The sequence below is a fragment of the Rhinopithecus bieti genome, unplaced genomic scaffold (genome assembly GCF_001698545.2).
Source record: "Rhinopithecus bieti isolate Rb0 unplaced genomic scaffold, ASM169854v2 scaffold_8675, whole genome shotgun sequence".
Lineage (NCBI taxonomy): Eukaryota > Metazoa > Chordata > Mammalia > Primates > Cercopithecidae > Rhinopithecus > Rhinopithecus bieti.
In genome coordinates, this window is record NW_016806447.1 from 1,534,139 (window position 1) to 1,550,484 (window position 16,346).

Genomic DNA, 16,346 nt, shown 5'->3' on the forward strand with positions numbered 1-16,346 from the left:
AATAGGAATACATTAATATATTCCACATATTTATACAAAAATATGGAATTAAATTTTCTTTAGGCAGCTTTGGTACAGAGTTACTAAGAACCAAATTTTCAAAGATTCATTATTGTAGATGGAATTATAACTATCTTATTTTCAGAGCCTAGTTAAAATAATAAAACCATAGACTTTCACAATATATAATTATGCTGTTATTAATTAAGCCATAATTAATAATTAAGTCATTTCAAGTAGAATTTAAATGAAAGTATATGTCTACTTAACAGAAGAACTTGGAACAGAATACAAGTCTCAACATCAAATGCAGTGCTCTTTCAATTCTTTATTTCTGTTGAATTCTACTATCTGAAAATGACAGCAAATCCTCATCTTTTCAAGTTGAGTCTGATTGCTGGAAACCATCAAAATTCATTCAGAGCCAAATTCTGAGAATAAGGTGAGTGACTAAGACAATGCAGATCTGGGCAATTTATTAAGAACAGCAATAATAGGTTATAAAGTTTTAAATTATCTTGTGTGGCTTCTAAATAGTCTCTCAGGGAAATTAAAAGTATTGCAAAAAATGTTTGAGCAATGAAGTACCACTCAAATAAGTGTCAAGAGGACACAAATGGTACTTGAATCAGAAATGAATCAGAGGAAATAGGAACTAATATCCTGAAGCACAGTGCCAAGGGTTTTTCATATATTACCTCTTATCTCCCTACTATTAGGCCCCCACAACATTTTAGGGCAAAAAATGCTCTATAAGGTTTACTATGATCTTTCTTAGAGCTTTTTTCTCTTCAATCTTATTAACCACATTTTCAGAAACTTTCCTTGTTTTCCATGTTAGTTCACTGTCATGACTTCCTACCATTTCAAAAATATGCATTGTTAACACTCAAAACTCAGTCCTTGGATTTCTCTTAGCTCTCTGCGCTTTTTCCTTTTGGTGGCCTTAATACTCTTTCATAGCTCCAATTATATCTTGAAAGCTTAAGAAAGGATTTTGGGAGATTTAGTCTAACTTTTTTTACACAAAAGAAATTTGAGACCTGCCCAAATTTAAGGCTATATATCAAAGCCATAATGACTTCTCTGCTGACATTGGCTTAAAACTCTCATCTGTAAATTCTACAATTAAATTACCAGTAGAATATTATCACCAGCAAAATTTCAACATAGTTTATCACCAACACACTACAAATACAAACACAGACTTGTCTTGCATTTATTTTTTATCCTCATTAAAAAACTATACCCGAAAAATAAAAGTCACGAACAGGATGAAGACTCTTTTGTTGAACCTGTATGACGAGTACCCCGTATTATAGAGGTTTTTTTTCTTTATATTCTGTAGGGTTAAGTTCTAAAAATACTATAAGGCTTTATCAACGAACAAAAGAATAAACTTTACAAAATTTATGAGAGATAAACATCCAAATAAGCCTGAGTTTTCTCATCTAGAAAACAGAGCCAATAATAGAACTTAGGTGACAGGGCTGATCTTAATATAATTCATTTTATTTAGTGAATATTCACTAAATATTGGGTAGGAGTGTGTGTTAGATTATGAATGTGTATTTTGATAATGAATTCATTTAGCAGGGTACCATATGGGATACAAAGATGAGTAAGACAATACCTGACGACTTCAAGAAGCTTATTCACTTAAAAATTTGTGAAATAGGCCGGGCGCGGTGGCTCAAGCCTGTAATCCCAGCACTTTGGGAGGCCGAGACGGGCGGATCACGAGGTCAGGAGATCGAGACCATCCTGGCTAACATGGTGAAACCCCGTCTCTACTAAAAAATACAAAAAACTAGCCGGGTGAGGTGGCGGGCGCCTGTAGTCTCAGCTACTCGGGAGGCTGAGGCAGGAGAATGGCGTAAACCCGGGAGGCGGAGCTTGCAGTGAGCTGAGATCCGGCCACTGCACTCCAGCCTGGGCGACAGAGAGAGACTCCGTCTCAAAAAAAAAAAAAAAAAAAAAAAAAAAAAATTGTGAAATAATTATGTACATTTATGCATTCAGAAACATGCTAATCTGACTCTAGTGATCTGGAAAATGAGTGACCAAGGTAATAACAATTGGATAATTTTGAAAAAGAAGCTTATATTCACCAAAATAAATTTAAGAACATGAATTTGCCCATTCTGTGCTTGTAAGTCTTCATAAAAGGCTAATTTTAGGCCTTTTATGAAGGTGTTAAAATTTGACAATGAATTCATTCAGCAAGATATTGTATGCCATACAATACCTTGGTGTTAAAATTTCAGACTTCATAGCCTTGCACAGTCCAAATAAGGATTCTAAACTCAAAAGTTAAAATTTGTAGTCAATGCCTAAAACATTTCTTAGGCTACATTTTCATATATTTGTTCTAGCATTTTTTTAAACAAATACTTCATAAAAAGATTGAGATCCTAGTTAATGCCACACTATTTTAAACAAATATTGCAATATATTCTTAAATAAACCTTTATAAACTATACCAAAAAATTCAAAATATTTAGAAAATATCCAATGTGAAGAGAGAAGTATGTTTGCATCATACTATGCATATTACCACTCTTCTAGAATCAGGTTTTCTTTTAGAGGGCAGTTGTTCTTTTAGTTATAAAACAGGTGGTACATTTTTAATCATATAAGAAGCTTCCAGTGTCAAGGAAATTTTGTTTTGATGTTCTTTTCTTAGCTGTCAGATTATAGAAGATAAATGGCTTGAAACTTCTATTGTAATTACATGCCTTCTGTTGTCTCATCATTGAGGGTGTAAGGGAGGGGCTGTAAGACTTTAAAGTTCACTTTGAATTGGCAGCATACTGCCTGCCTTCATCTCCCAGCAATTTACCATGTTAGGCCCAAGGATTAGTGGATTAGGAGAAGGTTTTATCAAAATCTGTACTGCTTCTCAGAAGGCAGGCCAAATGACACGGTTTGAGTATAAGAAGAGAATCCTAATAGTTGTGAACAGTATTTCCCAGCCAGATGAAAAATGCCATAAAACTGACATTTCCATTATGTTCTCATATTAATAAAATTTTTATTTAAAATAGATTAATGCTTTGTTTTGCTATTTATAGACTAGAGTTTAGAATGAGACAAAGCCAGATTCCTACTTATAAACTGTGTAAGCTTAAGCAAGTCACTGAACCTTTCTGAGCCTCATTTTCTACTCTATGTATGCAGTGGAATTCAATATATCATAACTATTATTGCTAACATCCTGAAGTTCTTCAAGAATCATACACTAGAATCGAAAATAAACAATACCTCATTGTAGCTTAAAAAACGGCCCAGCATTTGGACTGATAATCTGTAAATGTTATGTTCCAACAAATATTTGCTATATGTAATATAATGTTTCCCAATCCTAAATTCAATTTAACTTCCTATTAGATAATAAAGCTCACGAGGTGGGTCTAGGGTCTTTGGGAGCATTGAGGAAGTTCACCAAACCTAATTAAAAATTAAACACAATATAAGAAATTTAAAACTTCAGTGACCTAATTAATATGGCCTACATGTCACTAAAACTCTTCAAATACAATTTTAGAATTTCAAGAACACTACGTTTTAGAAGTTGTAGGTGTTTATTAAAATTGGGTGGTCCACTCTACATTATATAATTCACAGAGCCACCTATCCTATGTTGGTATACAAACTAACTGTAAAACAGTGCCCTGAGGAGAAGAAATGGAATGGGTTTCAGGAAAGGGAATGAATAACATGCTTTAAATATGATTTTTATGAGTATAATGTAATGAACACTGGTAGTTAATCCTTTAGTGAAAATAGGAATGGCACTATTTTAAACAGATACTGGTAGTGGAAATCCTCACAAACAGGTTCTATATTTTAACGGTTTCATTCAGAAGAGAACACTAGCATAATAGTCACTCATTTAATCCTTTCAATTATCTTATCAAGTAGCCAGTACTATCTTCAATTTAAGATAAATTTTACAAGAAGTTTGGGCTGGGCACAATGGCTCTTGCCTGTAATCCCAGAACTTTCGGAGGCTGAGATGAGAGGATTGCTTGAGGCCAGGAGTTTGAGACAAGCCTAGACAACATAGTAAGACCTAGTCTCTACAAAAAAAAAAAAAAAGGAGCTGAGAATGGTGGTGCACACCTATAGTCCCAGCTACTTAGGAGGCTAAGGGAGGAAGATTGCTTGAGCCTAAGAGGTCGAGGCTGTAGTAAGCCTATGATCATGCCACTGCACTCCAGCCTGGGCAACAGAGCAAGACTCTTATCTCAAAAAGGAAAACAAGTTTGCCAATACTCAACATCAAATGGTTAATCTGTGATAGAACTAAGATTTTTTTTTTTTTTTTTTTTTTTTTTTTTTTTTTTTTTTGAGAACAGAGTCTTGCCTCTGTCGCCCAGGCTGGAGTGCAGTGGCGGTTATCAGCTCCTGCAAGGCTCCACCCTCCCGGGTTTACACATTCTCCTGCCTCAGCCTCCCGAGTAGCTGGGATTACAGGCGCCCCCCCCACCTCGCCCAGGCTAGTTTTTGTATTTTTTAGTAGAGACGGGGTTTCACCATGTTAGCCCAGGAATGGTTCGATCTCCTGACCCTCGTGATCGCCGTCTCCCCCGCCTCCCAAAAGTGCTGGGATTACAGGCTTGACCACTGCGCCCGGCAGAACTAAGATTTTAACTCAGGGTTTTATAATTCCAAAGTTCAATGGTCTTTCTGAAAACTACATTACTAACATCAGTTTTGTAACCTGACATAAAAGGTAAATATAATTCATGATAATTAAAATATCAACTTATGGAATAAAACATAACATCTGCATACAGCAGATTATTGATACAATTATTTGATTCTTGAATAAATGGATCATTATAAATTTAACTTTCCCAGAAATCAATGTTTAAAATTAAGAAGAGAAAAAACTAGACTTGATTCATTTTAAGACATAGTCTGCCAAAATGTTATATTCGCTAATCTTCCTAAAAGTCTGGAAATGATATCATAAACTAAGGCAACAAATAAATCAGAAAGATCATTCTTTGTGGCCAAAGTAAGGTAGGCCAGCTGACTGTGCCAGATTGTGAATACATGAATTATCCTTAATTTCCTATCACAAACCTATTTACAGCTGTTCCCAGTCTCAAGGAGAAAAATTTTTATGTCTTGTTAGACACTCATTTTTCCAACTGTGCTACTGACTTTCTCTCTCCAGAATACTGTTCTTTAATCCTTCTCCTTCCTTCACTTTCAATCTTTCTATATACAGTTGAGCCCTGAACAATGAGGGGATTAGAGGCATCAACCTCCGACCACCGTCAAAAATCCATGTGTAACTTTTAACTCCTCAAAACTTAACTGCTAATAGCCTACTGCTAACCAGAAGCCTTGCTGATAACATAGAGTCAACTAATACATACTCTGAATGTTATATTATACACTATATTCTTAAAGTAAGTTAGATAAAACAAAATGTTAATAAGATATATTTACTACTAATTAAGTGAAAGTAGATTATCATAAAGGTCCTCATCCTCATCGTCTTCACACTGAGTAGGCTGAGGAGCAAAGAATGGGGGTTGTTCTTGCTGTCTTAGGGATAGCAGAGGCGAAAGACAATCAGTGTATAAAGGAATCCATACAGTTTAAACCCGTGTTGTTCAAGGGTCAACTGTATATATAAACACTCCCACATCACATAATTTTCTTGTCTTGCCCATGTAAAATCTAAATTCTTCCCTTAATCCTTACCTACCTACCTTTCTCTGTTCTCAGTACAGCTGGACTCTTCGAAAGAATAATCTGTTGCTCAACTTACTCAACTCCCATTCACTTCTCAAATCCACTGCAATCAGGATTCCAACCGTATTATTCTTGCCACGATTAAATAATTACAAAATGCTAAACCTAAAGGACTATTCCCAGTCACCTTACCCCTGTGAACATTTCAAAAGATATGCTCAATCCTTTGGAAAATATATATATATTTTCTTTTTTTTTTTTTTGAGAAGGAGTCTCGCTCTGTCTCCCGGGCTGGAGTGCAGTGGCCGGATCTCAGCTCACTGCAAGCTCCGCCTCCCAGGTTCACGCCATTCTCCTGCCTCAGCCTCCCGAGTAGCTGGGACTACAGGCGCCCGCCACCTCGCCCGGCTAGTTTTTTGTATTTTTTTAGTAGAGACGGGGTTTCACCGTGTTAGCCAGGATGGTCTCGATCTCCTGACCTTGTGATCCGCCCGTCTCGGCCTCCCAAAGTGCTGGGATTACAGGCTTGAGCCACCGCGCCCGGCCTGGAAAAATATATATATATTTTCTTTCTTCAGCTCTCCTGTACTTCTCCTGTCTCTATGGTCCTTCTTTCTCTATCTCTTTTCCTAACCCCCGTCTTGCCTCTTCACTGCTAGAATTAACCTGAATTTTCTTCTCATCCCTCTTCTAGTCTCTTCTAACTGGCATGAACTACCACTTTCTTTATGGTAAACCTGATGGCCAAGATTTCTGTCCTGGATGTCTTCTTTTGTGTCTAAATTCCTACTAAAAAGATTCCAATGCCCCTACAGACAACTCAAACTCAACCTATGTGAATGTGAACTCTTCTTGACCTACCCTATATTCTCCCTTTCCAGAAAAGAACTTCACCAATTTTGCCAAAACAAAAGTCTGCTAATCATTTTAGGTTCCTCTCTTTCCTTCAAGGTCCCCTGCTCCTTCCCGTATGGTTACTAAATCCTATATATTCTGTCCCTCTCTTCTCTCTCAGGCTGTCATTTCAAGCATGGAGTCTTTTGCAATAGATTTATTTTAAAAGAAGGAGTCTCACTATGTTGCCTAGGCTGGAGTGCAGTGGCTATTCATAGGCATGATCCCACTACTCATCAGCACAGGAGTTTCGACCTGCTCCACTTCCAACCTGAGCCAGTTCAGACTTCCTTAGGCAACCTGGTGGCCCCCTTGCTTCCAGGAGGTCACCATATTGATGTCAAACTTAGTGAGGACACAGGATCAGCATAGGGCATTGCAGTCCAGAACTACTGGGCTCAAGCAGTCCTCCCGCCTAAGCCTCCCGAGTAGCTGGGACTACAAGCACGTGCCACTGCACCAGCTGCAATAATCTTTTAATCACTACTTCTCACACTGTGAAGTAGTGAAACAATAGGTTTATTTCTTATTTTTGTTATTAATTCCCAATTCACATTGTCCAAGTGATTCAATAAATATAAAGTTATTTCTCACTTGCTTTCAATTTCTGTAGTCATTTTGTTGCAGACCACACTTTGAGGAGCACTGCTCCAAATGGTCTTTTTTTTTTTTTTTTTTTTTTGAAATGGAGTCTTGCTCTGTCACCCAATGGAAGGACTTGAAACAGGAAAGGAATATGATTAGATATACAGTCTAGAAAGATTACAAAGTCTTTCCAGTGTAATCTTTCTAGACTGTATATCTAATCATATTCCTTTCCTGTTTCAAGTCCTTCCATTTCTGCCTATTGCCTCCATTGTCTCCACAACATGATAGCCCCTGCCAACCTCTCCAGTTTAATTCAATGTATCATAACTATTATTGCTAACATCCTGAAGTTCTTCAAGAATCATACACTAGAATCTAAAATAAACAATACCTCATTGTAGCTTATAAAATGGCCCAGCATTTGGACTGACAATCTGTAAATGTTATGTTCCAACAAATATTTGCTATATGTAATGTAATGTTTCCCAATCCGAAACTCAATTTAACATCCTATTAGATAATAAAGCCCACGGGGTGGGTCTAGGGTCTTTAGGAGCGTTGAGGAAGTTCACCAAACCTAATACTGCCAACCTCAAATACCTGCAATTCTCTGAACATACTGAATTGTCTCAGAACTTTGCTCACAACTGTTCTCTCTGCTCTGAATGCCCTCTTCATTCCTACAAGTTCACATGCATTCATTTATCAGGGATTACCATAAGTAACATCTTTTCCATGAAGCTTTCCTCATTTCCCAATCCCAACTCAACTAGAATAAAGCAACTCTCTCCTTTGCGCACCAACAGAATAATTTATCTACTGTAGCATTTGCATCTTAATTGCATGTAGTTTTCACGACTCTCTCAGCCTAACCAATCTCGAAGTCCTTGAGAGGCAGAGGCTGTAATCTTTATAATAATCCTTTTAGATTTCCAGGTAAAACTCTATCTTGTAATAGAAATAGCTCCTGAATTAACTTCTGAGACTATGCCCATATTAATCAAGGCTGGGAAATTAGAAGGTAGAAGAAATAAGAGGCACCAATGCAAATATAAATTAAAACAGAAATTATCTGTACATGGCAGGATACTTAGCGCTATAAAAAATGCTATGAAAACACAGTAGCAGCAAGAAAAAGGATCCAAAAGTTTTACATACACTATACTTAACAAGTATAAATATTAGACCTACAAGGAAAATGAAGTAGTAAATGGTTCAAAATTCAAATAGTTGTGCTCATATAATGAGATTGTGTTTTCCCACATTATTCAGTTTTATGATAATTTTCATTATAAATTTTAATTCAATTATAGCACAGACACATTTGTACATTGCTACATAATCTTCACTTCCATCATTTTAAAAACAGCATTAAATTTTAATTACTAAATAAGCCATAATTTAATATTTCACCTAATATTGTATATTTAGAGTGCTTTAAATTTTGTTTCTACAACTAATGCTGTACTGAACATTTCTGTAGCTGCACTTTACCCCAAGATGTTATGTTATTTTCTTAAGGTAAGTTCCCAGAAATAAGGCTTAAAAAAAAAAAATCAAAAAACATTTTATTCATAAGTTGCTCTTAAAATATGGAGTAAAATTAGCATAAGATATTGCTGATGGCATAAATTGGTACAAGTTTTTTTTTAAGCAGTATATATATCTCTCTCTATATATATAATCATACTAAAGTGTATTTACTTACCAGCTCCATTGTACATTTTCCCCCAAGCAATGTATTTCAACAGAGGAAACTATCAAAACTCTAAGATTAAGCTTCCCAAGTAAATGAGAATTTTTTGAAAACTTCCAGTGTGTGCATAAATCAGTGCATTCATTCTGTAGGCCCACCTAGCAATAAATCCATTATGTAAATGTACATGCTCTTGGCCATTAGTCCTCCTCTAGGAATAATGTTATGTGTCAAATGTTCATGTGTAAGGATATTCAATAAAGAATTATTTAAAATACTGCAAACTCTTCTTGATGGATTTGCAAAAGCAGTAGCAAAGAAACACTGTGATAAAAAACAGTTTAAATATTAAAATTTAACAACTTCTAGAAATTCCCATAAAATTAAAAGGTAAATCATTTGTAAAATCAAGTAGACATATTAGTCTGATAGTTGAGATCTCACTGCACTGCATTCACCATATATAATAATCATGACAAAATCTAACATTTCCTGAAAACTATGTGCCAGGCATTTTTTGTGCTTCACCAATATTTTCTTATTAATCACTAAAACCCTATGAGTCACATGTTATGGAATATTACCCCCGTTTTATAGATGAGGAAACTGATATACACAGCAAGTAGGTGATTTGCCTGGGTCAAACACTAACAATAGACCTTAAACTGAACCTAGATAATTTTAACTTCAAGAATTTACTCATATAATTTTTAAATATAAGTACAATTAAATGTTATTTCTGATCCCTACTTTTTCAATACACACGCTTTGAGTATTTTATAATATAGGCATTTGTATAAAAAACTGCCAAATTTGATAGTTTGATCATTGGCTCACCAAGCCCAATATTCAATCTCTGGTAGTGACACTAGGATTATTAGTTGTGAGAAAAATGAATGTCATTTATAATCTCGGCTGCAAAAAAGTTAGGTTATTGATTCATAAAGGTAAGGAAAGAAAATTAAAAGCACCCTGTTTCAATTAATTAAACACTGTATTTGGATTTGGCAGAATGGCTCACGCCTGTAATACCAGCATTGTGGGAGGCCAAGGCAGGAGGATTGCTTGAACCCAGGAATTCAACATCAGCCTGTTCAACAAAGCAAGACCTCGTCTCTACTAAAAATTAAAAAATTAGGTGAGCATGGTAGCTTGTGCTTGTAGTCCAGGCTACTTAGGAGGCTAAGGTGGGGGGACTGCTTGAGCTCAGGAGTTCAAGGTTGCAGTGAACTGTGATCATGCCACTGCACTCCAGCCTGGGCAAAAAAAGCAAGATGCTGTTTCAAAAACAACAATAAAAACTGTGTTCATATAAAAATTAGAGTAGAGTACAACTGGCAATGATATTATAGTCCTTTTGCTCCATAAAATTTTGCTCCATAAATATATTTGCTCCATAAAATATAGTCCTTTTGCTCCATAAAATGAGCTAAACTCCCATCTACATCCCAACTTCCATTAATAAATCTACAGATCCATCTTCTTATTTTTTCCCCAAGTCTCACTTTCAACTTTTATTTCATCACCTCTTTTTTTTAAGTGTCAGTTCTTTTATTTCTTCTAGTATCATTTACTCCAAGGGAATCCTCAATGTCAAGTATTTTTAAAAAATTTATCCTAAACCCTCTGGGATTTCAACCTTTAATCAAAACACTTTCTGAAATTTGTGAGAAATTAGAAAAATTATAAACTATGTGGCAAATTCAGCACATCAAAATGTGTGAAATGCAGCTAAACAGTGTTTGAAGAGAAATCTGTACCTTAAACCTTATGCTTTAAAAAGATCAGTGTAAAATTAAATACAGGTGTATGTTTTTATATTGTGCAGGACTTCACTGCACTTCCAAGATTGCCTTTTTAAAAAAATTAAAACTCTGTAGCAAGCCTATGTTGAACAAGTCTATCACTGCCGTTTTTCCAAGAGCATGTGATCACTTGGTGTCTCTATGTCACGTTCTGCTAATTCTTAAAATATTTTAAACTTTTTCATTATTACTTTATCTGTTATGGTGATCTGTGATCAGTGATCTTTGATGTTACTACTGTAATTTTTTCGGGCTCCACAAACTGAGCCCATATAAGACAGCACTGATAAATGTTTATATGTGTTCTGATTGGTCCACCGATCAGTCGTTCCACATCTCTCTCCCTTTCCTTGGGTCTCCCTATTCCTTGAGACACAACAATACTGAAATTAGGCCAATTAATAACCCCACAATGGCCTCTAAGTGTTCAGGTGAAAGGAAGAGATGCATCTGTCACTTTAAATCAAGAGTTAGAAATGACTAAGCTTAGAGAGGAAAGCATGCTGAAAGCTGAGACAGGCCAAAAGCTCGGCCTCTTGCACCATTAGCCGAGGAAAAATTCTTGAAGGAAAAAAGTGATACTCCAGTAATCAGTGATGAACGATAAGAAAGCAAAACACCCTTATTGCTGATATGAAGAAAATTTTAATGGTCTGGACAGAAGATCAAACCAACCACTGCATTCCCTTAAGCCAAAGCCTTAATCCAGAGTAAGGCTCTAACTCTCTTCAATCCTATGAAGGCTGAGTGAACTGAGAAACATGCAGAAGAAAAGTTTGAAGCTAGCAGAGGTTGGTTCACGAGCTGTAAGAAAAGAAGCCATCTCCAGAACATATAAGTACAAGATAACGCAGGAAGTATAACAAGTTATCCAGAAGATTTCACTAAGACCATTGATGAAGGTGGCTACACTAAACAACAGATTTTCAGTAGAGGCAAAACAGCCTTCTATTGGAAGAAGCCATCCAGGACTTTCAGAGCTAAAGTAAGTCAATGTCTGGCTTCAAAGATTCAAAGGACATACTGACTCTCTTGTTAGGAGCTAGTGCAATTGGTGACTTTAAGCTGAAACCAATGCTTACTTGCCATTCCAAAACTCATAGGCCCTTAAGAACTATGCTAAAACTACTCTGTTGTGCTCTATAAATGAAACAACAAAGCCTGGATGACATCACATCTGTTTCCAGCATAGTTTACTAAATATCTGAAACCCACTCAAAAAAACCCACTCAGAAAAAAAGATTCCTTTCAAAATATTCCTGCTCATTGACAATGCACCTGTCACCCAAGAGCTCTGACGGAGAAGTACAGAAGATTACTGTTGTTTTCATGCCTGCTAAAATAACATCCAATCTGCAGCCCATGGATCAAGGAGTAATTGTGGCTTTCAAGTCTTATTAGCTGGACGTGGTAGCTCACACCTATAATCCCATCTACTCTGGAGACTGAGGTGAGAGGCCTGCTTGAGGCCAGGAGTTCAAGACCAACCTGGGCAACATACTGAGACCCGAACACTAAGAAAAACTTTAAAGAATTTCGCAGGTGTCTTAGTACATGCCTATAGTCCCAGCTACACGGGAGGCTGAGGCAGGAGGATCACTGGGGCCCAGGAGTTCGAGGCCACAGTGAGTTATGATCATGCCACTGCATTCCAGCCTGGAAGACAAAGCAGGACCCATTTTGATAAGTCTTATTATTTAAGAAATACATTTCATAAGGTTATAACTGTCATAGATAGTGAATCCTCTCATGAATCTGTGCAAAGTAAAACTGAAAACCTGAAAAGAATTCACCATTCTAGATTTCATTAAAAATATTTGTGATTCATGAGAACAGGTCAAAATATCAACATTAACAGGACTCTGGAAGTTGACTGCAACCCTCATGGATGACTCTGAAGGGTTTAAGATTTCACTGAAAGAAGTAACTGCAGATGTCATGGAAAGAGGAAGAGAACTAGAAATGGAAACTAAAAATGTGACTAAATTGTTGCAGTCTCATAATCAAACTGGAACAGATGAGGAGTTGCTTATCCTTGAGCAAAGAAGTGGTTTCTTGAGATGGGATCTGTTCCTGGTGAAGATGCTGTGAACACTGCTGAAAGGACTCAAAAGAATTTAGAATATTATATAAACAAAATTCATAAAGCAATGGTATGGTTTGATATGGTTTGAGGGAACTAACTCCAATTTTGGAAGAAGTTCTACTGTGCATAAAAACTGATATCAAACAGCACTGCATGCACAGAGAAGTCTTTCATGAAAGGAAGAGTCCATTGACTTGGCAAACTTAAATCATTGTCTTATTTTAAGAAGTTACCATAGCCACCCCTTCTTTCAGCAACCACCACCCTAATCTGTCAGCAGCCTTCCATACTGAGGCAAGACCCGCCACCAGCAAAAAGATTACAACCAGCTGAAGGTTCAGATGATTGTTAGCATTTTTTATCAATAAGTTATTTTTAAATTATGGTATATATACTTTTTAGACATAATATTATTGCATACTTAACAGACTACAGTATAGCATAAATGTAACTTTTGTATGCACTGGGAAACAACAAAACACTGTGTGTGCCTCTTTATTGCAAAATATTCACTGCAGTATCTCTTAAAATAAAACATAAAAATTTTAGCATATGTCAATAAATAAAGACCAGATAAAGTCAAAAGTTGGTTCCTTAAAGAGATTAATGCCTTAGCAAGTTTGATAAAAAGGGGAAAACACAAATTATTACTATTAGGCATAAAAAAAGGAATATCAAAATAGATCCTCCACATTTTGAAATGATGTACTGGAACATTATTAAAAACTTCATGTCAATAAAACCCTGTATCTCAGATGAAATGTACAAATTTCTTTAAAAATATAAATTTCAAAATTTACAATGTAAGAAAACTGAACATCTAAACGGCCCTATAACTATTAAAGATATTAAATATGTAATTAACCTTTTCACAAAGGTAAATTGAAGCCCAGTTTGCTTCACAGGTGAATTCTAAATATTTAGGAAAAAAATACACATCATACACTAACTCTTACAGAAAGTAGAGGTAACATTTCTCAACTCATTTTATGAGACCAACATAACTCTGAAACAAAAGTCTAAAAAAGAAAACCAAAGTTCAATATCCTTCATGAATAAAAAATCCTTTTAAAGACTGAAAACAGCAATATATTTTTTATAAAAGAAATCGTGGTCAACTAGGGTGTTTCCAAGAAATTCAAGGTTGGTTTGGCATTTCCCACTACTCTCATCCTCCCCCACTTCTCCATCACATTTTAGACTCAGTAATCTGTATCAAACTAAAGGATTTCTCAAGCCTGGGAAACACTGTATCTAATAAGCAAACTTCTTTACATCCTTCAGGTCTCAGTTTAAGGCTACCTTCTCTGGGAAGAAAATAATTTACAATAATTTGCTGAAACTCTTAGAGTGAAAGATAAAAGTGAAGAAAACGTGTGGAAAATGTGCAAAACCAAAGTATCCTCAGACAAATTAAAATACATTGCATTCAATAATACATTATTTGCAATTAGAAATAATGTCTGTAATATAAAGCCAAGGAAATTTCTAAGATGCAAATATAAAAGACGAAGAGCTAGAAAACAGAGGGGAACAAAATTTAAATTAGAGGTTCAATCCAAACGGCACAATATCCTTTTGTAAGTAAGAGGACTGATTTTAAAAGAAGAACGTACAGAAAGAGGAAGAAAGAAAATTACCAAAACATGTAAGGCAAGAAAATTTAAGTTTCCAGACTGAATAAGGCCTGCAAGGTACCCAGCACAAGGAATAAAAGGTACAACATCTTGAATATTCAGAACAAGTTAATACACATGCTAAAAATGTTCATGGTGGGGCCAGAAAGGAGGAAGAGGAGGCAGGAATAAGAAAAAGAGGAAGAAGAAGAAACCCACCACAGTTCACACATAAAAGATCAGAAAAGACAGTAATATCAGCTTTCTCAACAGAAATATGAGAAGCTACAATACTATGAAGGAGTGCCTCTTAAAACTCACAGGGAAAATCGTATCTAACCTAAAATTATTTGCCCTGCCAAATTATCAATCAGGTATCAGTTTAGGGAAAATATAAACTTTTAGTCAGCAAAGTTTATTTTTTACTTATTTTTGTAGAGACAGGGTCTTACTATGTCACACAGACTAGTCTTAAACTCTTGGCCTCAAGCAAGCAATCCTCCCACTTCAGCCTCCCAAAATGCTGGGATTACAGGCATGAGCCACCACACCCAGCCTAGGCAGCAAAGCTTAAAACTTCCTCTCATGCATATTTTCTCTAGCAACAACTACAGGAGTTGCTTTACTAACAAACCAAGAGAAAGGACGAGAAGAGATCCAGGAATTTCCATAAAGATTGGTGGGGAAAATACTAGAATTATAAGTGTGTGGCAGCTCCAGAAAGCAACCAATTCTGATTGCAGAGCTCTATGAGAGATATAATGAAGAATGAAAATGATAGCCACCTTAAACTGGGAGGAAATTTACACTTCTAAACGGAGATTAATCAATGAGAGGGTACATAAAAAACTAAGTAAACAAAAAACACAGAATTATAAACACAGTAATTAACTCCAGGAAAAACAAGGACAGGAAATGTGATCATGGGATAGTAAACCTCAGTGGTGACAAATATTTACATATTAAAAAAATGTAGACACTGAACGCTGATTCAACCAAAAACTGTGTCCAAAACATGCTGGAAGGATGTAAGGAAAGAACACATGTGTGTGTTTATGTGTATGCGCGTGCATGGTTGTGTATGTGTGAGGTGGACAAACTATAAAATATCTAAATCAAAACAAAAAAATCTCATTTTCCATAACAGAAAGTTCACAGATACTGTTTTTTAAAAGTGCAGAGGTAAGAAATAGCATAATTAGCATGATATATTAAAATGCCAGAAGTGAAAAATTATTTCTACAGAGTTTAAGTAGAAGAAGGGGACTGGCAGGGAGCAGGGAGGGAAGTGATTTTTTTTTTTCAAACCTTGTTAAATCTGACTTTTTAAACTATATATATACTTTATTTACAAATTACTTTGTAAGATTATGATGAACTGCAGAAAAAAACTATAAACTAATCTATTACAGTATCAAAGATGAGATTAAAAGTTTTCACAAAACTTTTTTCTTTTAAAATAAAAAGAGCACAATTCCTAATAAAACCAGTGTAAGGAACACTAGATTCAAGACAGTGGTTCTTCTTACATAAACATTAGCATTAGACTTAAAACTTAAGTTCTTATAAGCATTCTGCAGCATAATTAAATTCATTTTATTCTCAAGTAGCATTCTCTATATGGTTTACTAAAAATTAAATTGTTTAGTAATTGTCAACTCTCAAATTCAAATAAGATGGTTTATCACATATACTTATCATTCTGTATTGTATATATACACATATACTTGGGAGTAGTTTTTTGCGTTTCTTAAGTACTGGTCCTAGAAATCTCCAGATGCTTTTCCAGTCTCACAACGCGAGTAAAATGTATTTTCACTGGATAGAACTCCTTTTTCCAACTTTTCCTAAAGCTTATAGGGAGGTTAATTTTGTTTCAGTAGATTCAATTATTCTGCTATTAAAGAAAATGAATGCCCCAAATACTTTACCTATTATACATGACA

At 35.6% G+C, this 16,346-nt stretch overlaps 2 protein-coding genes across 2 annotated transcripts in view; one reads left to right on the plus strand and one right to left on the minus strand.

Annotated features, from left to right (window-relative positions):
• PAQR3 (progestin and adipoQ receptor family member 3) overlaps nt 1-9,945 on the plus strand; it is a 44,441-nt gene extending 34,496 nt beyond the window's left edge. The window contains exons 8-9 of the transcript XR_001886456.1: nt 273-442; nt 9,905-9,945. The gene's annotated coding sequence lies outside the window, so the exon portion shown is untranslated. The remainder of the gene's footprint in view (nt 1-272; nt 443-9,904) is intronic.
• BMP2K (BMP2 inducible kinase) overlaps nt 1-16,346 on the minus strand; it is a 142,478-nt gene that overhangs the window by 7,184 nt on the left and 118,948 nt on the right. The window lies entirely within an intron of this gene.